This window comes from Equus przewalskii, chromosome 7, assembly GCF_037783145.1.
Source record: "Equus przewalskii isolate Varuska chromosome 7, EquPr2, whole genome shotgun sequence".
In the NCBI taxonomy this organism is placed as follows: domain Eukaryota; kingdom Metazoa; phylum Chordata; class Mammalia; order Perissodactyla; family Equidae; genus Equus; species Equus przewalskii.
The window spans coordinates 26,769,569-26,790,903 of NC_091837.1; the positions used below are offsets into that span (position 1 = coordinate 26,769,569).

At 41.8% G+C, this 21,335-nt stretch overlaps 1 long non-coding RNA gene across 1 annotated transcript; it reads right to left on the reverse strand.

The window, feature by feature from the left end:
* Window positions 1-1,018: 1,018 nt before the first annotated feature.
* LOC139084476 (uncharacterized) lies at window positions 1,019-19,376 on the reverse strand. Its single transcript, XR_011541884.1, has 3 exons — window positions 19,156-19,376; window positions 7,151-7,220; window positions 1,019-5,139 (listed from the first exon to the last, which is right to left on the reverse strand). It is a non-coding gene; the product is annotated as an uncharacterized lncRNA (long non-coding RNA).
* Between the last annotated feature and the right edge of the window lie 1,959 nt (window positions 19,377-21,335).

The following is a 21,335-nucleotide window of genomic DNA, read 5'->3' on the forward strand; positions in this document are numbered from 1 at the left end:
ATTTACCCAATAGGTAGAATAAAATATCAGAGCTGAAAGGGCTTTTAAAAGTGATCGTAATGAATCTCTTCAGTTTAATCCAAACATTTATGAAGTTCTGCGGGCTGTGATGGACACTGAGGATTCAGGGATAAACCGAGTCCCCTTCCCCAAGGAGTTTATATTTTAGGTGAAAAGTGGTGTTTCAGGCTCCACTTTGGGAGAGGGACGGGGGTGGAGTTTGGGAAGAGTTTCAGCTAAAGATAAACAGTGAATTTCTACAAGGAAGGGTTGGGTTGTTAATATACAAGATATACTGTGCTGGAGAGGTTAGAACACTTGGACCTGGCCTCCTGAAATCACATGGGGGGTCAGAGATATTAACCAAGTATAGGAGGGAGAGTACAAGGAGACCGACAGGAGAGAGCTGGAGCCTTCACACAGACAGAGAAGTCCTGATGGAAGAACGTAGCTAAGACTTCAGGCAACTTATCAACAGCTGTTTAGTGATGAGGATCACAGCCTGGAAACGTGTGCGCCATCGTCAGGATTCATAAGCTAATTTCAGGATGAAGAGCACTGAGTTGTTCCCTGGGGGAAGCAAGATTGAAATCTGATCTTGTACGTTCCTCTGGCTTTGTTTTTATGCTTCAGTCTTATCTTTTCATCCTATGCAAGTAGCAAGATTGTAAATAAGAACATCTCTGATCATATACAGATGGCTCATTTCTCAAACATTGCACTTGAGTTTTGGAATGGAATGTCATAAGTTTCAAATCTTGGAACAGTTACAACGAGAGAAAATCATTGTAAGACAGATTATGTCCATATGGTTAAATATTAAATCTACCTTAAGATGGAGTTTTATGGGTTTTCAAATATGGTAAAGAATATAAACCCTTGGTTGATGTCTTTAATATATAAAGAACCCTAATAAATGAAAAAGGGAAAAACGAAGAATATGGATAGGAAATTTACCAAAGAAGAAATAGAATTGAAAAATAAATTCAACCTTTCCAATAACAAAACACATCGAATATTTCATTTGTACTCATAATATTTTAATTATATGTAAAATTGCATGCACAAAAAGATAATAGCCCAAAGTTGGGAAGAAGATTGTATTTAATACAAACTATATATTGCTACAAACTGTTGGCGAGATTGTCTATTAGTACAAACTTTTTGTAGAACATGTTTGCAATTTGCATTAAAAGCCTTAAATATGTATAACCTTTCATCCAGCTGTCTTATTTTGTGATGTTAACCTTAAAGTTTTAATCATATATTGAATATATTTCAGTTCAAATATAACTCATTTATATGTTGCTTAAAATAATGAAAATTGGGAACAAACTAAATGTCTAAAAATTATGGTTGGGTTAAATCCGTACAGTGTTTACACACTGGAAGTCATGAGGACAAGCCAGCCTACAGAATGTTCTCTTTGGCCCACTCAGTGATTTAAATAAAAGCTCAGTGATTTGCCAATATTTATAAACAAGCTTTTAAAATAAACTCTGGAATGTTGACTTGCCTTGAAAGAACAGAACATCTGTCAACGCTACTTTCTAACATGAAAAGTTGGCCATAGCTAAACATTAAATGCCCTTTTAGACTTTGTAAGCATTTCCACATTTGTTCCAGTACCCGCCACTCCTGATTAATCTGCACTTAGTTACTTCAATCATTTCCCTTACCTGTCTGGATCCTGTGAGTATTTGAGTTTATGGATCTTGGATTATATAACACATACTTCATCCATACATGTAATATTAGTCAGACTGAAAAATGATACCATTGAAATAGTTGCTAATAGAGAAAGATACACATGATATAAATATGTGTCAAGAACGTTACAAGTCATCATTTACATCATGATTATTTTCTTGGCTCCAAAATGCATTTTCGCAAACGACTAATGGCTAGAAAGATTTACACCAAAATCTTAACAGTGGTAGCCTCGGTATTGGACTAGCTGGCAGTTTTTATCTCCTTCCTTCTGCTTACCTGTATTTTCCAAATTTTCCACCATGCTCGTCTCTGCCCTCATCACCTCCCACCCCTCAGCTCTCACCTGCATCCCGTCATTGCTGTATGCCAGCCTCACCCTTCAGACATGCTCCTCTCAGAGCCTGGGCTCCTCCCTGGAGCGCTCTGCCCTAGATCTATTTCTGACTGGTCGTCTGCCTTGTTCCTGTCTTGGCCCCAAGGACATCACAAGCTGACTCCATAGAAGCCACAGTGAGACCTGGGGCTTGGGGACCTGTGCCTGGTCCTGATCCACCGATGACTTAGGAATTCACCCTGTGTGCTTCTATCATTTGATTTTAACTTGAATATAGTAAAAACTCAATAAAAGTCTGTAAGACTCAGAAACCTGAAATGTCTAACAAGATTATTCATTAAGAAGTAATTTTTTTAATAGAACATGTTGGGGGAGAGAAAGAGTGAGGATGAGAGAGAGAAAAAAATTATTGTTCTCATTATCCTCGATGTATCCATTGCTGTCACGTATTTTTGATTGTTAAAAATCTTTCTGCAGGGACTTCCCCCAGCCCTGCTGAGAAGATAGCACACGTGTCCCAGGTGTGTAAATGATTGCATCCTCTGCCTCTCTAGAAAGTCTCTGGCCTGGCATCTCGTTTCTAATTACAGGCACTGAGATTGGTCCTCCCTGGTTTTGGAAAACGCACCTTCGGTGGGTTCCCAACATGGGGCTTCCAGCCCTGAAAGAAACAAAACAATTTAATTCTCAAGTTTCCCCTTGTTTAGCTTATATTCTGATGAGCCCGTGGGCTGAAAAAATGGAGAGTATTTTTACCAACCCCACCCCAATCCGTATATGACTCTGAAAATGCAGTTACATTTAGGACAGTGAGAAAAAAAATACTAAAACAAAGGAACTTTACTCCTCTGTAGGGAAAACAGTTTAAAATACTGCAGCATCATTGTTTAACTGTAAGATTCCACTTTAATTCAAAACAATACCTCCTGCCCTGAAAATATATATATAAAATACTTATGCTAGAAAAGAAACAACTGGCACTTTTCTGCAAGGGCCCACTGGACGTGAAGACGTTATTTTGCAAGCTCTTTCTCCACCTTGGCTTTAGAAGCAGAGGCATCCTGGCTGGCACGCGTCTGAGGGAACGTGGCAGCTGCCTGCATGCTAATTCCTGCTCAGTTGCAAACAGGCTTGCCTTTGTTTTCTGCCTCACCAGCTGTCAGCAAAGACAGAAGAGAAGTAATTCCAGGAGGAATTCAAAGAGGGAAGATACTACTGTTTTATTCGAGGTTTGTGGAGCCTCTAGCCCAGAGGAGAGCAGAAGTTGGCCATGTGAGGGTGGCATTCCTTGGCCCAACGAAGACACCTTACTTTTGTCATTAGAAAAAGATAAAGAGGTCTAGGTTTATTCAGTGTGAGCTCTTTAGGCCAAGAGGCCAAAAATAGTGATTTTATGATTTTATCCCATGAGTCTCACTTATTCGAAATAAAGTTACCCACCCCGCCCCACACACATATCTTCTCTTGAAAAATCAAAATATTGAGATGCTGAGTCCACATTTCCATGTGGAAACATCTGCTGGAGCTGAGGAGTCTTACAGAAAAAGCATCTCATGGCCCTTGTTAAAGATGGTGAGGTAGACGTTATTGAGGACCGTCACGGCAGGTTAGGGACCACTGCGATGAGGTCCTGCGGTGGGGGAGCGACTGGGCTCCACTCGCAATGCAGCATGGGCAAGTGGGAGTTCACAGCCAAGGAGCAGGGGTCAGTGGATGGAAAATTACTAAGAGGAAACACCAGGGGTAGGGGCATGACACAAACAGATGTGAAATGGATGGAGGGCAGGGCAGGGCAGGGCAGTAAGTGGGAGCATGGATCTTGGGACCAGACATCCCTGGGTTCTAGTCCTGGGTTTACCCTCTCTCTTTTGCAGTTTTGGGTACCTATCTATTTCTGACCCTTGATTTCCTAATCTGTAAAATGGGTATGAGAATAAAGATGTTTAATTTTAAGGCTGTAATTAGTATAAGAGCTCAATGGAGGCTAGATATTTTTGGAAGTGATCTTATAACGTTAATGTAATGTGTTTTGTCCTAAGTGAAATGGGGACTGTTTAGGAAGCCAGAAAAAGTAGCCACCCTCTTTTTATCTTCATCTCAGAGAAAAGTTGGTCATTCAATAGCCAACCAACTTAGTTCACTTAAAGAAAATTGAATCTGGGACCGGCCCGGTGGCCGAGTGGTTAAGTTCGTGTGCTCTGCTTCAGTGGCTCAGGGTTCGCAGGTTCAGATCCTGGGCACAGACATGGCACCCCTCATCAAGCGTGCTGCGGGGGCGTCCCACATACAAAATAGAGGAAGACTGGTACAGACGTTGGCTCAGGGACAATCTTCCTCACCAAAAAAATAAAGAGAGAAGGAAAATTGAATCTGAAACTCTGAATCATTCTATGAAATTTTCAGAAAATCTATTGAGAATGCTAGGTAAACTCAAGGAAGTGTCTGGCTTTGCTGTTTTGTTTTTTGATTCCCTAACTCTGCATCACCTGCTGTAAGTGTGGCAGCTGTGTTGTCAAGGAGAAAGTGCCATTCTTTTAAGCCTCCCTATCTGCAGGCCTTGTTCTGTAATGACTGTCATCACAGAGGAGGCCTCCTCCTGCAGTGGATGAGGACGAGCGTCTGGGGACAGGGTCTGATCCTCTTAATCTAGCCATGAGTCAGTTCTACTCTTGGAGGTTTTAGTTCTATAAGTCAACTTAAAAAGCAAATTCCCCTGCTAGTTTGTCCAAAAAACAAGTCTATTCACAGACAGCTAAAAGAACTGCAATTCAGGATGTGCATGCTATGGAAACCAAAGGCAAATCCCACAAAGAAGGGGAGCTGCTTTTATAGAGAAAAAGGGGGAGGGGGGGTTCTAAAGGAAAGCCCATTGGGGGAAAGTAGCAGTTCAGGGCAGCAACGGCTTCTCATTGGCTGAGCTGCGGTGTTTCTCACTGGCTGAGCTGCGGTGTTTCTCATTGGCTGAGCTGCGGTGTTTCTCATTGGCTGAGCTGCGGGGTTTCTCATTGGCTGAGCTGCGGGGTTTCTCATTGGCTGAGCTGCAGGGTTTCTCATTGGCTGAGCTGTGGTGTTTCTCATTGGCTGGGCTGTTGCTGGGTGGGGAGAGAAATCATCCTTCAGTAGTGAAGTAGTTTTACTTTCTGTCCAAGATGCAAACTGGTCTCTTCCATTTGGTGTGATTGAGGATATGTGCTAGGGTGTGAGAACTCCCCCTACAGGCCTTCCTGATTCCAATTTAGTTAAGGTTTCTTTTATCAATTTCCACATATCCACTGGTTGTAGAAACAGGTTTGTGTGGAGTTTCCAAAAATTTGCATCACAAAGAGCATCAATTCTTACAGAAATCCTCATAGAACCCACCACTAAGCCCACCTATGAATGGCAAAGAGCATGAGAAGAGGGCAGCCCACCAGGCAGGTGTGGTGCACATCCCTGGGGAGGTCCAGGCAGGGCATCCAGGGCACCAAGCAGGGACCAGCAGAGAGTGGTCAGTCTTCTTTCTGGGTGAGACAGGAACAGTAGAAGGAGCTGGCCTTGGTCGTGGACAACAGGACAGACCAAGATCCAGAAGCAAACAGCTGACCAGCTCTGCAGTGGAACCCCAAACACAGGGAAGACAATCCACAAAGGAGCAGCTTCCTTACGAGGAGCACAGAGAGCCTGAATCCTTCCTTCATTCCCAAGCTGCTGGGTCACCAGACATTTACTTTGACCAGCACCCTTCCCAGAATGTTGGAACAAAACTTCAGGTAAATGGTGAAAGGATTCAAGGGAAAAAAATTCTGCCCACCATGTTTATGGTGTAATATACACTGGGCAGGTCTTTCCTTATTCAAAGATGAATCAACTAGGAAAAAAATTTTTCTTAAATGGGATCATGAAAAAGTTTCAGTAACATAATAAAATGGAAAAATTACAGCCTTGAGACTCAAAAGAAGAGATATTTTAATAAAGATTTATTAAAGGAAAAAATGTTTCCTTTGGTCTAAATTATCTTAGCCCTGACTTTGTGCCCACAAACAGGGCTGGTCCAGTGGGCAGAAGTGAGAGAGTTATAATTCTTTTCACTGAGACAGCTGAGTAGATTAGATGAGATTATAGTAAATATAGTCCTTGGCCCTTGTCTACTTTAGGAACTGGAGGAACAAAGGAGAGGAGCCTGGGAAAAAGTTAAAAAGCTGAAAACAGCAAATTGAGTGACAGTCCTTAATTCCTCTGGTTTCCCCCATATAAAGCAAAGGGTTGCCATAGATGGGATCATTCACTCTCTAGCCCACAAGCTCCCCTTCACTTTCCCAACTCTGCTCAGCTGGCCTCTCTTTCACCAGCAAATGTTCTGCCTTGAAGTTTTCGTAAATTCTAGAAACCGATTCTTCTAAATGCTCGGGGTGCTGTATGCCATGGAGCTAGGAGAAGGGAGGGGGAGGGAGGCGGTCTGCTCACTAAATTAGCAGATCTAAGAAAACACAGGAGGCAGAAATGAAGCCAGAGATGCCCAGCATGTCGGCAGTGATTCTTGTTTAGAAATTGAATCAGAAAAGTTCTCCGGGACAGAATTTTTGCCACCAGGAGGCTTTTTTCCCCTCTCTCTCTGAAATTGTGCCTCTTATTCCAGAGATGGGATGGGATTTTTCCTTGATGTTCCTAAGGCTGAAGGGGATTCTGTGCCTTAGAATTGAGTACTGCCATTAATGCCAGCAGCAAAGACCGATTTGTCACTAATGCCCCCATAAATATTTAACATCCGGAAGTCAGAGCCTGTGGCTGCCAAGCCGGCTCTTAGAGATTTTCCCTGTTTTGTCATCATTGTGAAAATTAGATAAACATCTTAAATGAACTATAGCATTAGACCTACCCTAAATATAAATAATTCACATTAAAATCAATGGATTCCAGAGGTTAATTTCCAATGACTAAGTTGGCTTCTTCCAGCCACCCCATTTTCTCCTTTTCTCTTTCTCTGCTCCCTTCTGGGGCTGGCACCATGCTCCACCATAATCAGCAAATGTTCTTCGCATTTACTTCCCTCTTGAGGTGTGCAACCTCATCTAAGCCCTTAGTCAGGCCATCCAACGAGGCGTTTCTGAGGAGGGGACAGCTTACCTGAGTCCTGCACTCTCTCTCTGTCAGGCCAGTTTCTCTGGACTTGGGTGGGCAGAGGAGGCCAGGGAGGCTGCATGGGGTGAGTAGAGGGGAAGAGGGTGAGAAGTGAAAAGTTGAAGCAAGAGCCAGTCACATGGGGGCTGGTTGGGAGGAGGGAGGGGTCTGGATTTCATTCTAAGCAATATGGAAGAAATTGTAGGATTTTAAGTAGAAGAGCGAGATGATTTGATTTATGCTTTAAATTGATCACTTGGCCTGCCCTGTGGGGAATGGATTGTGGGAATATACAGAGAAATAGATATGTAGATATGGATATAAATATCTCTCTTTATCTCTCTCTCCAAAGATAGAAATATACAAGTGTGCTGACATATGGACGTTCGAGACTGGGCTGAATTCAAGTGGTGATGGCTGTTTCTCTCCAAGCTCAGCTTCTACTGCTCTTCTGGGGCAGCTGACACCAGGGAACCAGCACAGCGGAGCTGACTTTAAGCTCTAATATCCCAGTAATATGAGTACACAGATCAGCTCAGTAAGATTTAAGGTCGGATCTCCACACAAGAATTCTGGGACACACTTTTCATTCTTCAGCATCAATTTCACTGCCAGCCTAGCTCCTCCCTCAGAGGTGAAGGAAATGTCCAGAAGCTAATTTTTGAAGAGTTGAACTACACTCTTACTAGCCTCACAACAAAATATCACCTGAAAAGATATTTAATATGGCTATAAAATTTTGGGGGGGTTGCTCATCATTTGAGGCCATAATAGGATTTCTAAAGTGGAAGTTCAAAGAAACTTTTATAGATGGACTGATATAGATTTAGATTCAGATGTAGAATAAAGGCAGATGAGTATGTAGATATAGAGGATAGAAATACATAAATATGGACGTAGATATAGTTCTAGAATAAAGATGTAGATAGAAAATGCATACGTATATATGAATAATGTAGACATAGAAGAAGGTAGATAGATAGATAGATAGATGGAGGTGTTGATACAGATATGGAATAGGCAGAAATGTAGAGAGTAGATGTAATTTTCCTTCTCATTAGTCTGGCCTTTCTTCTGTCACTTTATCTGCCCCAATAAGAGCAGCGTCAGAGTAGTGGATCTTGAAAATAAACTACATAAAACTAGGAAAATGTTGAAGTCTCAGTGACATCACCAATTGCCAAAATACTCTCAATGGAAAAAAAAAAACCCTCAAAATAGAAAGCTGTGTTTGGCATTAAATTAGCTACATAAATCAGCCTGAGAGATTCAGAAACCTCGTTGCCCAATCTGGGAAAGATGCTCCACACAGATTGTTGGTTGCTGCTGGTCTCAAGTCGTTTTCCTGGGTCACCTTCCCAATCTCAGCAATTGATTTCTCTACCAGAAGGGCATGTCACTTTACTCATGCTGCCACTTGTAGGGAGCTCTTCTCCTGGCCCGGGAGCCCCTTGGACTCTGTCTTCAGAGACGGGAGCCTGCAGCCCTTACAAGATGGGCCATTTGAGCGGTGCTGGCGCTTTGCCCCAAATTCTCTTGCGAACATTTTTCTCTGTGTTCTAGCTGTGGGCTGCCACCCGCTTGAATAGCTTAGAGGGTCTGCAGAGAATGTACGTATTTCTAACAGGTGCTCAGATGTCCAGCCCTGAGGCTGCGTGTATTCAAGCCGCAGAACTGTGTGTTCATGAAGCCCAGTCGTACTTATTTGATATAGATCCGGGCTTGCTGGAAAAACGATTCATAAGTAATCAGTCATCTCAATTCGCCTCATGCGAGCATCCTCTGGGTGACTTCAGAAGGTTCAAAATTGTAGAAATTAGGCAATGCGCTTTGACAGGGAGCCGCGACTTAGGCAAGTCATCAGAAGATCCAAAAGAAGAAGAAAGTGCTACTAGAATTGATAGAAAAGAAGCATAAACAGGGAATTTCTTCTGGAGCAAGCTCCATACTCTGGAGAGAAGGAATAACTAAGGATGAAATATCACTGGGAGAAAATCTAAATATTTGTTTTAGACAAAATTTACATGAGTATTTCTATTTATTTTTTTACTAGTAATTTGACTGAATTAGGGACATCATTATTGATATTTTTTCATCCATTTTCCTAATTTGGACACTGAAACTTAGAGAGACAAGCCCTTGCTCAAAGCTTCGCAAACAGTAAGGGGCGGAGAAGAAATCTCACAGACACGCTGATCTCCAGGCCCGGGTCTCGGCTTCCGCACATGCCGTGGGGCCTTTGACCAGCGTTCACTGTGACAATGGATCCCGGGCCCTCAAGCAAAGTAAAGATATGGTGTCTCCTCTCCAGGGTCTCACAGGCAGTTGAGGGTAGGAGAGACCCAGAAAACACGTGTCAAACGATGCTGAAGCGCGTTTCCAACCAGGGCTTTATGAGCACACGGCAAGAATGTCTTCGTCATCGGGGACTTAGGAAATGAAGATACACAGAAAGAAATGAGTCTAAGATAACCTTTTTTCTTTGTTCCAAACCCAGAAATACTTCAAAAGGCTTTGCTATCTCTGTCAATAGACATTACCTCCCAACTCTTCGGGGCCTTGGACGCTGGTGAAGCCCTGATTGTGTAATGAGATGGGGCTGTTGTAAATTACTCTCTGTCATTAATAAGCACTAATTCTTTGCTATTTATATCTGCATTTCAAATAGTAAATGCTTTTTAAAGTAGTATTTTATTCTATTTCTCGAATATGGCTGTTACACTCTCCTTATTTTTACTTTTTAGGTAAATGCAGTAAACTGACAGATTATCAGCTCTAACAAATTATTTTCCGTATCTGGTATCTAGTAGATGATTAATAAATGTCTGTTGAAGAAATTTATTCATCAAGTATTGGTGGTGCACCCCCTACGTCTAGGCAGTCTTCTAAATGTAAAAGCATTTCACCATCTCTACAGAGACATAGCCTTTTCCAGGTGTCACATAGTTGGGATCACACAGTATGTGGCCTTTTCGGATTGGCTCCTTTCACTTAGTGATATGCGTTTAAGGTTCCTCCATGCCGTTTCATGGACTAACAGCTCATTTATTTTTAGCACTGAATAGTCCATTGTCTGGATGTACTGTAGAGTATTCATCCATCCACCTGAAGGACATCTTGGTGGCTTCCAAATTTTGTCAATTATGAATAAAGCTACTAGAAACATCCATGTGCAGGATTTTGTGTGGACATAAGTCTTCACTTCCTTTGGGTAAATATCAAGGAGCACAGTTGCTGGATTGTTGGGTAAGACTATATTTAGTCTTGTAAGAAACTGCCGAACTGTCTTCCAAAGTGGTTGTACCATTCTGCATTCCCACCAGGAATGAATGAGAGTTCCTGCTGCTCCACATACTTGCCAGCTTTCAGTGTTGCCCATGTTTTGGATTTTGGCCATTCTGACAGGTGTGTAGTGGCATCTCATAGTTGTTTTAACTTGCATTTCCTTGATGACATATGATGTAGAGTGTCTTTTTATATGCTTATTTTCCATCTGTGTGTTGTCTTTGGTGAGGAGTCTGATAAGGTGTTTGGCCCACTTTTTAATTGGGTTGTTTGTTTTCTTATTGTTGAGTTTTAAAAGTTCTTTGTATATTTTGCATAAAAATCCTTTATCAGGATTACAGGTCTTCTGCAAATATTTTCTCCCAATTTGTGGCTTGTCTTCTCATTTTCCTGACATTGTCTTTCATTGCCTTTCACAGAGCAGAAGTTTTTAATTTTAATGGAATCCAGCTACCAATTATTTCTTTCATGGATCATATCTTTGGCATTGTATCTAAAAAGTTATCCACATACCCAAGGTTATCTAGGTTTTCTCCTATGTTATCTTCTAGAAGTTTTATTGTTTTGTGTTTTACATTTAGGTCTATGATCCATTTTGAATTCATTTTTGCGAAGGATGTAAGATCTGTGTGTAGATTCATTTTTGTGTGTGTGGTTGTTCATTTGTTTCAGCATCATTTGTTGAAGAGACTATCTTTGCTCCATTGTATTGCTTTTGCTTTTTTGTCAGAGATTGATTGACATATTCATGTACATCTATTTCTGGAATTTCTGTTCTGTTCCGTTGATCTATTTGCGTATGCTTTCACCAATACCACCCTGTATTGATTATTATAGCTTTATAGTAAGTCTTGAAGTCGGGTTGTGTCAGTCATCTAAATTCGTTCTTCTTCTTTGATATTGTGGTGACTATTCTGGGTCTTTTTCCTCAGAATATAACCTTCAGAAATCATTTTGTCCATATCCACAAAATAACTTTCTGGGATTTTGATTGGAATTGCACTGAATCTATGGATCAAATTGGGAAGAACTGACATCTTGTGACTATTGAGTCTTCCTATCCATGAATGTGGACTATCTCTTCATTTATTTAGTTCTCCTTTGATTTCATTCGTTAGAGTTTTGTAGTTTTCCTCCTATAAATCTTGTATACATTTAGTTAGATTTATATCAAATTATTTCATTTTTGTGTGTGCTAATGTAAATGGTATTTTGTTTTTGATTTCAAATTCTGCTTGTTCATTGCCAGTATATAATAAAGCGATTGGCTTTTGTATATTTACCTTATATCCTGCCACTTTGCTGTAGTCACTTATTCATTTATTTTTAATAGTACTCCTCAAAATGGGATTTTTTTTTTGATGATAAAGCAATTATCTCTATGGAATTAGTCTTTCTTCTGCGGTAAAGTGAACTCAGATGGGCCAGAAAAGAAATCACAGTGCTGTATTGGAAGAGAGGGTGAAAGTGTTTCTGTTTCTCCAGTTATCCTGGAAGACAAGATACCCAATTGATTCTCATCCCCATGATAAAAACATCATGTCCTCGCATGCATCTGAGGAGCCAGCCACCTTCAAACCAATGTTCTCCACTCCCTTCAGGCTTGTGATGGTTAATTTTACATGTCAACTTGACTGGGCCACAGGGTGCACAGACATTGGGTCAAATCCTATTCTGTGTGTGTCTGTTGAGGTGTTTCTGAATGAGATTAACATGTGACTCTGTAGATAACGCAGGTTGCTCTCCTTAATGTTGGTGAGCTACGCCCAATCAGTTGAAGACCTGAACAGAACCAAAAGGCTGACCCTCCCCTGAATAAGATAGAATTCTCCTTGCTTGACTGTCTTCAAACTAGGAAATCAGCTTTTCTCCTGCCTTCAGACTCTAACTGAAACATTGGCTCTTCCTGGGTCTCAAGCCTGCCTGCTCTCCAACTAGGACTTTCACCATTGGCTCTTCTGGGTCTTCAGCTTGCCAACTCACCCTGTAGATATTGGGATTATATGTCTGTTCACATCCTATTTGTATTGTTTCTCTAGAGAACCCTGACTGACACAGGACTCCTCCTCACTCACAGAGCTTGGGTTTTATCCAGGCTTTGGACCACAGGACTGTAGATCTTCTTTCATGTGATGCTAAATATATATATATATATATATACACATTCATGATATATACATAATAGATATATGGGAAAGGCGAACTACTCAGGTCAACACTAGTAAGGTATACAGAAATAGGGGCTCTTATAAACCGCCTGGGAGCATGAAAGTGTGCTCTCCTCCCCAGGAAAAGTGTTAAATGTAGGCTGAAACTCTTAAAACGTTTGCAAAAACTTTGGTTCAGCAATTCTATTCTAGACAATTATTCTAAAAAATAATTGGGCAGTCAGAAATGGTATGTCAATGGATGTTCATCTCAGTGATGATTGCATTGACATCCATCTTTATGGAAGAATATAATTGAAAGCATGAAATTGATGTTGTAGAAAAATACTGTTGTAGAAAAAATACTTAATGACATGGAAATATTTGTGATCTACTGTTAAATTTTTAAAAGTCATACTACAATGCAGCATGTATAGTTTTATTTAAAAGTATTTATTTTTATAAAGACTGCAAGGCTATATGTGAAAATGCAACTTTGATGGGGAAGGGACTGGTAGGATGGTAAGTGTTTTATTTTATTTTACTTCTGTTTATGTTTTCAACAGTGGATGAGATTCTGTTTATTCAGACAAAGTGTGTGACTTTTTTTATAAAGGAAGTATTGGAAGACTATAAGTACTGTGCCTTCATTATCTAGATCAGCATCATTCATCAAGTAGCTTTGCAAGCTGAGAATTTCATGTTTCTCCAGTTTTCCATAACAGGGCCTCCATCCCAAGCTAATTCTCTTGAGAGAAATAATCATGATTCTCGAATCATCATGATTTCGGTACACATTGATTATATCTCATAGTGTGTTATAGCTATGGGTAAAAATAATTTTACTTTAACCAATATTTGACTAAAAATATAAAGTGCAATTAGATTGGTTTACCATTGTAGATATGTCATTGCAAATGAAATGCTTTGAAAACTATAATTTTCTGGCTAACAGGAGAAGAAAAAGATATTAGACGATGGAATCTTGGAGAACATTCTGAGATAATTTATGTTTGTTTGTCATCGAATTTGGGTACCGCAACTGGATTCATGGTGCCTTCTTACAGCCAACTTTATCCCAAAGCAAACCAAAATCAACATTTTGGTTTGTAGTCTTCAGCAACAGAGAGTATGTATTAAAATGTCCATTGGGTTGGCTTCTTCAATGGAAGGTATTTGAAACTAATTACTTTAGGGTTAGAATGAGATTAACTAGTCTAACGAATTTATCCACATTTATCAGTACCACTTCCAAATTCTTGTGCTGTTTGGTGTAGCTGGTTGAGGCTTTATTAAATTCAAACTCTAGCTATTAAATCAAGGCTTGGGGGCTCCCAGTGCCTGGCCAGTAGAGAAAGCAAGTGTCACCTACCACTTTTGGGGTTGTTGTAGAAGTATGAGAGTCTATGGTCTACAGCAGGGGGAAGGGAAGGGGAGAAGGAGAGAGGGTGAGTTCGGAGATCCTGTAGGGGCACCTGCCCTCTGAGCCCCAGGCCCAGGGCCATCAAAACTCATCCACCTGTACTTAAAATGGGTGCATCTTATTGCATGTAAATTACACTCCTTAAAGTCGAGGAAAAACAGGAAATGGAGAAAACAAAGATTGTTTTCTTGGCAAGCACTAAAGTAAACAAGCTCCAGTGACACAAAACTTTTCTATGCTGGGGATCATTCTTTCCAATTTTCTGTGAATGCATAAGACGGTCATTTTGAACGTCATTTTGTCCAAAAACCTAGAACTGTACACTGTTGCCCAAATGTACTTACTAATTTTGGAACCTAACGGCTGCTTCCCTTTTTCCTTGGAGACGCACATTATTTACTTCCTCTCAAGCGCAGCAGGGTCAAAGAAAAAGAAGATCATCTTTCCTCCAGTCCCAAGCAGCAAGAAGGAGGAGGCAGGAAAATCAATATCTGTAATGATAGCTCTTCTCCACCCAGAGAAAATAGGTTGGGGGGGGGTCATTATTCATCTCTGCTGGTGAAAATTGGATTATAAGTATTGGGGAAGCAGAAAGCAAATTTTGAGAGCAAACTGTGTCCCTCCCTTCCTGGCTGAACACCCTGCTGAGGGATTTTTAATTGCATATGCCACCATTTCAAGATATTCGGCACGATTCCAAGATCATGCTGGGTCTGTGGTTACTAGACTATTATTCTTTTTTAAAAAATCAATTATTAAAATTACAGTATCTCATCTTCCCCACACAGAGGTGTCTTCAGATGGAAGAGCGAAGAAAAGCCTGGAGTTAAAAATAAAAAGGCCTGTTTGTCAGTGCAGCTTGGCCACCAGTTAAAAATGCAGAGCCCATAGGGATGCATTATTTTTATTTTGTTTTGGTGTTGTTTTTGTTTGCTGTTTTTAGATCAAGGGTCAGCAAAATTTTTCTGTAAATGGCCAGATCCTAAATATTTTTGGCTTTGTGGGTCCAGAAGGCAAAATCAAGAATATTAGGGAAGTGTTTATATATCCATTTAAAATGTAGAAAGCATTTTAGCGCATGGGATTTACAAAACCAGTGGTGACCTGCAGCCATAGTCGCTGACTGTTTTAGATGGTCTGCAAGCCCTGCCCCCTCCCTGACCGCAGACATGTATGATACCTGTTCAGGACTGCCCACAGCTGGTCTCACTGGACCACACCCAGTTGCCTGTGGTTTTCTCCCTGTGCACCTGCTGTATTAGTCTTCTCTTGGTGCTGTAACAAATCATCACACACCTAGTAGCTCAAAACAACACAAATTTATGATTTTACAGTTCTGGAGATCAGAAATCTGAAAGGGCATTTTGTGGCTGAAATCAAGGTGTCAGCAGTGCTGGTTTCTTCCCAAGGCCTCAGGGGAGAGTCTGGTTCTTGCCTTTCCCAGTTTCTAGAGGTGCCCACATTCCTTGGCTGGCAGCCCCTTCCTCCATCTCCAAAACCAGAACTGCAGCATCCTCACGTCTCTCTGTGATGCTGCCCTCTCTTCTGTCCCCTCTTTCGGCTTTAAGTTCCCTTATGATTATTACATCTGGCCACCCAGATAATCCAGAATAACCTTCCTACTTTTGGGTCAGCCAGTTCTCACTTTTAATTCCATCTGCAGCCCTTATTCTCTTTACCGAGTGACCTAAAATAGTCGAAGGTTCCGGAGATTAGGATCTGGATGTCTTTGGGGGTGGGGACCCTCATTCTGCCTCCCACACCTCGCGGTAAGTTGTTTTTCTGATTAAAACAAATGTTGCAGTGGGCAGCTCTTCTTTTTTTTTTTTACAAAAAGCAACACTTCAAATGAGAAACACTACATATGTCAGCTACATGTTTTTCCCGACTCTTAGGGGAATATAACCTATGGATAAAGTGTTTGTGGATGTAGGCTGACCTTGTGGACCGTTCTGCTTACAAAGAAGATACTTAGTAACTCATTCTCCTGCCTGTCTGCCCCCCAAAAGCTGCCCACACTCATAAACACGCCCACTCACTCCTCCTTCTATCTCGAGCTATTTAAATAAAAGATAATTTATGGTGCCTCTTTTTGGTCCTGACTATATTTAAATTACAGCAATACATAATCAGGGCCCAGTTTCTGCCTTCCTGTCCCTGTGGAACAGGCTGCTATGTTGCAGCCCATAGGTTCAGAGCCCAGAGCAAAGACCAGCTGCGATAAAGATGCTGGCAGCAGACTAGTGAAAATAAAATGCCAAAAGTCTTACATTAGGATCTGGGTACAGTTTTAGCACATTCCAATGCTACTGTCATATAGCATGTACTGTGCTTAATCGGGCTGATCTGCACCCATCTTGTAAGTTCCTATAAAATGTCTCTGTGCTGCAGAGGCTTGGCCAGAGAGAGGAGGTACCTGCTTGGAACCCGACCTTTCCTAGTTGAATCTAGTTCACGGCAACTGCCTCCTGCGACTGGGACACTATTTTTCTGTGTGTGTGAGGAAGATTTGCCCTGAGCTAACAACCTCTGCCAACCCTCCTCTTTTTTTGTTTGAAGAAGACTGTCCCTGAGCTAATATCCATGCCCATCTTCCTCTACTTTGCACGTGGGATGCTGCCACAGCATGGCTTGATAAGCTGTGTGTAAGTCCACACCCAGGATCCAAACCCGTGAACCCTGGGCTGCCAAAGCAAAGTGCACGAAACTTTAACCACTCGGCCATGGGGCCTTCCCCAGGACTCTATTGTTAATTTGAATGTGTCCTAAAATCTGCTGCCTCCTCATGTTGGAGTAAGTCACAGCTCTTCATAACTAGCGGAGCCCCCGTGGTTTCGTTGAGTCTCACTGTGTCCTGGCCCAGCGATTATTCACAGCCCAAACTGAAGCCTGCACTCATGCTCTGCTAAACAAGATGCCTTCCAGGTGGTGAAGCCACGCTGGCAGTGACAGAGACCCCACAGTGACAGAGAACCCACGCTGGAGAAGAGGTGTGTCACGTCTTAACACCCAGCGTCAGCAAAGTAAGATGGAGACAAGAGAGCAGGCATCTTGGCACATGCCATCTTCGTATCCAGTGTTCCTCAAACTTGGCAGTTCACTACGTTAGGACATACGACGTTAACCTCCCAGTGATCGATGCCTAGATCCTCCTTTCTGGAGCATGAAGGAATGAGTGCGTTATAGAGTTATATTTGCACAGGATGTCTGTGAATTAAAAACAGTAAAGTCAGGAGCCCAGCAGATAAATCTACATGCACATGATGGGGAGAATGGAACTTTCCAGCACACCTTCTGCTCGCTGGAATGATGTACAAGCAGCCTGCAGAGCCCTTCACTCTATTCAGCAAGTCTAGTCCTCAAGTCAAAACGTTTGACAAAGATCCATAAAGCTGTTTACCTTTAAGACATCTTGTAAAAGAAACAGAGCTTGTTGGTGACTCCTGTAATACCTGGGACTTGAGTGGTCCAAAAGATGGCATCAAATTGAATTAGACTGAGAACCGACTCCAAAAGAAATGGCCCATTTCCCGATTAGGTGGCATTTCTGATTACATCTCATTTTCACCCACTATTTTTTATTCCTATCCCGAGCGGGGAACAGTACTGAATACCAGCAGAGCAGTCTGTGGGAGGTTCGCATGGGCAAACCTTGGAGACAACGGACAAGGAAACTCTCAAATGCTGAGGGCAATTGTTCTGGGTGTTTCCACAGACTTGGATGAAGCTAGATTAGGAACACGAGGATGTGGATTCTGAAACACTCCAGTCATTTCACTTCTGTAAAATAATGGCTGCCGAATTAGAGTGGGGATAGGATGGGAAAGTTTTCCAGATAGGAAAACTTAAATACAGCATTTTGCTTCTTAAATAGACTGTGGCTTTTTTTGTCTTTGCATTCTCGCTGAGTACACACACGTGGCTGCTACCACTTTGATGGCAGAAAGGGGACCTTGTGTCTTCATTATTTCACAGAGCTCAGTCCCGGAGTTACCTTGCTGTCAACCAACAACATTTTAAACTTTCTCTGCTTTATTTTTGAAACTGCCGCTGTGCTTTTTAAGTGTCCTTATTTGGAAATCAAACAGCAAATGTCTCTGTATGTTTTATGCCTATTTCTAGGAGAAAAATACAATGCACAAAGACAGTTATACGGAACTGCCTTGTGATGTTGGCTGTGCTAGAGAGGAATTCAATATAAGATGAATCACTCTTGAATGCCACCTGCGGGTCATTTGCTCACTCACTCATTCATTCATTCATTCATTTATCACAATACTTATTATAACCCTGGCTCCTTTCTAGTCACTGGAGATACAGCTGTGCATGTGACAGTTATGAGGACACTGCTCTTATGGAACTCACATCATAATGCAGAAATTCAGAGGATGGAACAAAGAAACAGATAACTAAGTGGTTTTCCAACTGTAATAAATGCTGTGGAGATAATAAGCAGGTCAGGTGGATGGAGAGAGACTACAAGGAGGGTGTTCAGGCTCTAGTATTATGGTGAAGAGAGAAGGCCTCTCCTAGGAGGTGACATGAGGAAACCATCACCGAGAAGATAAAAAAGAGCCAAACCGTGTGCAGAAATACCTAAGCAGAGAGCAGCCGATCAAAGGTCCTGGGGTAGGAATGGGCAAGGGTTGTCTCAGGAACAGAAGATAGCCTTGAGCTGGTGTGGTGCAGTGATTACTTATCGCCTGGTTAAGTATCCAAAAAAATGACTGCTAAGGCAGTCTTAGAGACAACTTAACTCCGAAACAGCCAAAGCACACGCTCTGACTGTGGAGATGCATTTGGTTTGCGTACATTTCTTCTCCAACGAGCTTTCTCTGGATTACCAAGGGGATACATGGCTCTTCTCCTGAGCTGCTGGTGGCTTAACACAGTTTGTGGAAATAGCATAGGCTCTGTCTCAAATCATTTTTCTACCAAGAGCGACCCGTGTGCAAACTGTCTACTCAGTGGTAGTCATAACAGAACTGGAATTATTTTGTGAAAGATATGAGCCACTTGCAATTTTATATAAAATTGTCTTTCTATTAGCATCAGAGGTAATGAGATGAAAGTCAAGCCCAGCATTAGCCTAGCGGTTCTATAAATTAAGAAGTTGTTACTGCCCTCGTTCCTGCCCCAGGGGGTGTAGTTCTCACCTTTGTTGCTGTTCACGATCACTTTCATTCTTTCAAAAGCTGATTTCATTTCTTCCAGTCAAATGCTCTCATTTTCCACTAAGCTGCTAACATATTCAGCTCCTAAACCAAGCTAAGCCTGGTTTTGTCTGGGCAATTGAGTTACACAGCTCGTGTTCTGCAACAAAACCAGCCCTGTCAGAAGAGGCAGCTGTGGAAACTGAGATGGAGATGTCCCTAGTAACGGGATCTGCTTTACGGCGGGGCGGAGTTGACTGAAAGTCTGGCATGCTCATCTCTAACAAAAACGAAATCCACCCAGGATATATTCACAGTTTTAAGGCAATCTTTGATAATTGGAAGAATTTGAATGCTTCCTGGCTAGTTGGTGATAAAAAAGAATTGTTGTTAACTATCTTAAGATGCAAAACTAATGTTTTGATTATTTAAAAATCGTTCTTTTGAAGATAGACACTGAATTATTTGTGGATGATATGGACAACAATCAATAAATCGAAGGGATTTTCAAAGCTTGCAAAAAATCTGGTCACATTGTGCTTTCACATTTTTTCCCCCTCAGATGAGATTGATGGTCTAACTATTTTGATATTTGGAGCTCAAACAATATGTCAATGTTACAGCCATACAGCAATTTTGTGTGACGACATGATTCTGTGGCATGTGAAATGTTGAGTAACACTGACAGTGTAATTTACATGCATTTATGATGGAGGAGCTCATTATGGGTCCGATTTTCATCTCTGTCATTAGCCAGGCTCATCTGTTTCTCTGATGGAAGTTTCTTTGACTTATCATCAGCCCTTAAAAGAAAGATGCTTGGGAGTGTAGATCAGTGCTGAGAACCGGGCTGCAGATAGTCCTGGTGGTGGGAGACGCGTGCACAGTTAGACCAAGGAGTTCTCAACGGCACCCAGAATCATTTGATTTTATACTCTTCTCTTCCAAACTTAGACCTTCCATCCCTCATGTTCTTTATCTGTAAATTGTCTCTAGCTTCTCTCTCATTCTGAGCAACATCTCCTGAAGGGCAAGGAGAGCTTGTCTCTCCCTTTCCACTTTTTCTGTTTGACCATGAAATGGGAGCTTCCCGTCCCTCTGTTGTGCTGGCAAGATCCGCTCCCTCCACGCCACCACACCCTTGCTCATCCCTGTGTGAGGGCGAAGAGTGTGTCCAGCTGGGGAGATGGCAGCGTGCTGATATCCATTCGGCCATCTTTCCTTATCGACTGGAGTGAATACGTGAAAGGCTGTCGTCCCTGGCCACTCACTTAGCAGCCTCCTGGGCTCTCTGTACCTGAGCAGGTGGGAAGTGTCTCTGGTCCTCCATGAACGTGACCCCAAAGGACTAGCTTTCAGGATGCAGTATTAAGAAGCCAATTTTACCTCTGATAAAACTGTGTTTACCAACACATTGGCAGCTATGGAGATGATATTTTTGATAGAAATCTGACTTAAAAAAATTGTTTTAAATTACTTTCAAATTTGGAGGGGATTACCATCCAGTGGGGTTACCATCACCTTTGGATAATTCAGTGATAAATGACAGTATTATAATCAGGTTGGAGAAAGGACTAACAAGCGTGCCTTGAGGCCTGTGCCTCCATTCAGGCGCTGCATCTTGCTGGAGGACAGGGGTTCTGTCTTATTCGTTCTTCTGTTCAAATCACCTAGTACTTAAGAGCAGGTCTCAATTTTTGGCACTGGAAATGTATTTGTTTGTAATGGGTTTAGCAGCAAGTAAGAGACCCAGAATAATTGTTGCTTAAACAAAAGAGAATTTTATTTGTCTCTCCCATCAAAGTCCTGTGGTGAGCAGCCTGGGGCTGTTATGGTGGTTCTGCTCCAGGGAGGCCACGGGAATCCAGGCTCCTTTCCGCTTCCTGCTTAGCTGTGCATGGCCTCCGTTGCCATGGTGTCCTCATAGGTGACAGTGTCAGCTCCAGCAATCACCTCTGAGATATAGTGTACAAGGACGAGGAAGGGACAAGCAAAATAAGCGAGTAAATGTCATGTGACAGCTTTGTCCTAGAAGCTGCCACATGACACTTCTACTTTACCCCATTGTCTCCAATTTGGTCACCTGGCTAGAGGTGATTGGAAGGGAGGGGGATAATATATTCTTTGTATTGATGTAGTTGATCTATAGCTGTCAAGTTAAATCACAAGTTCTATTACCATGA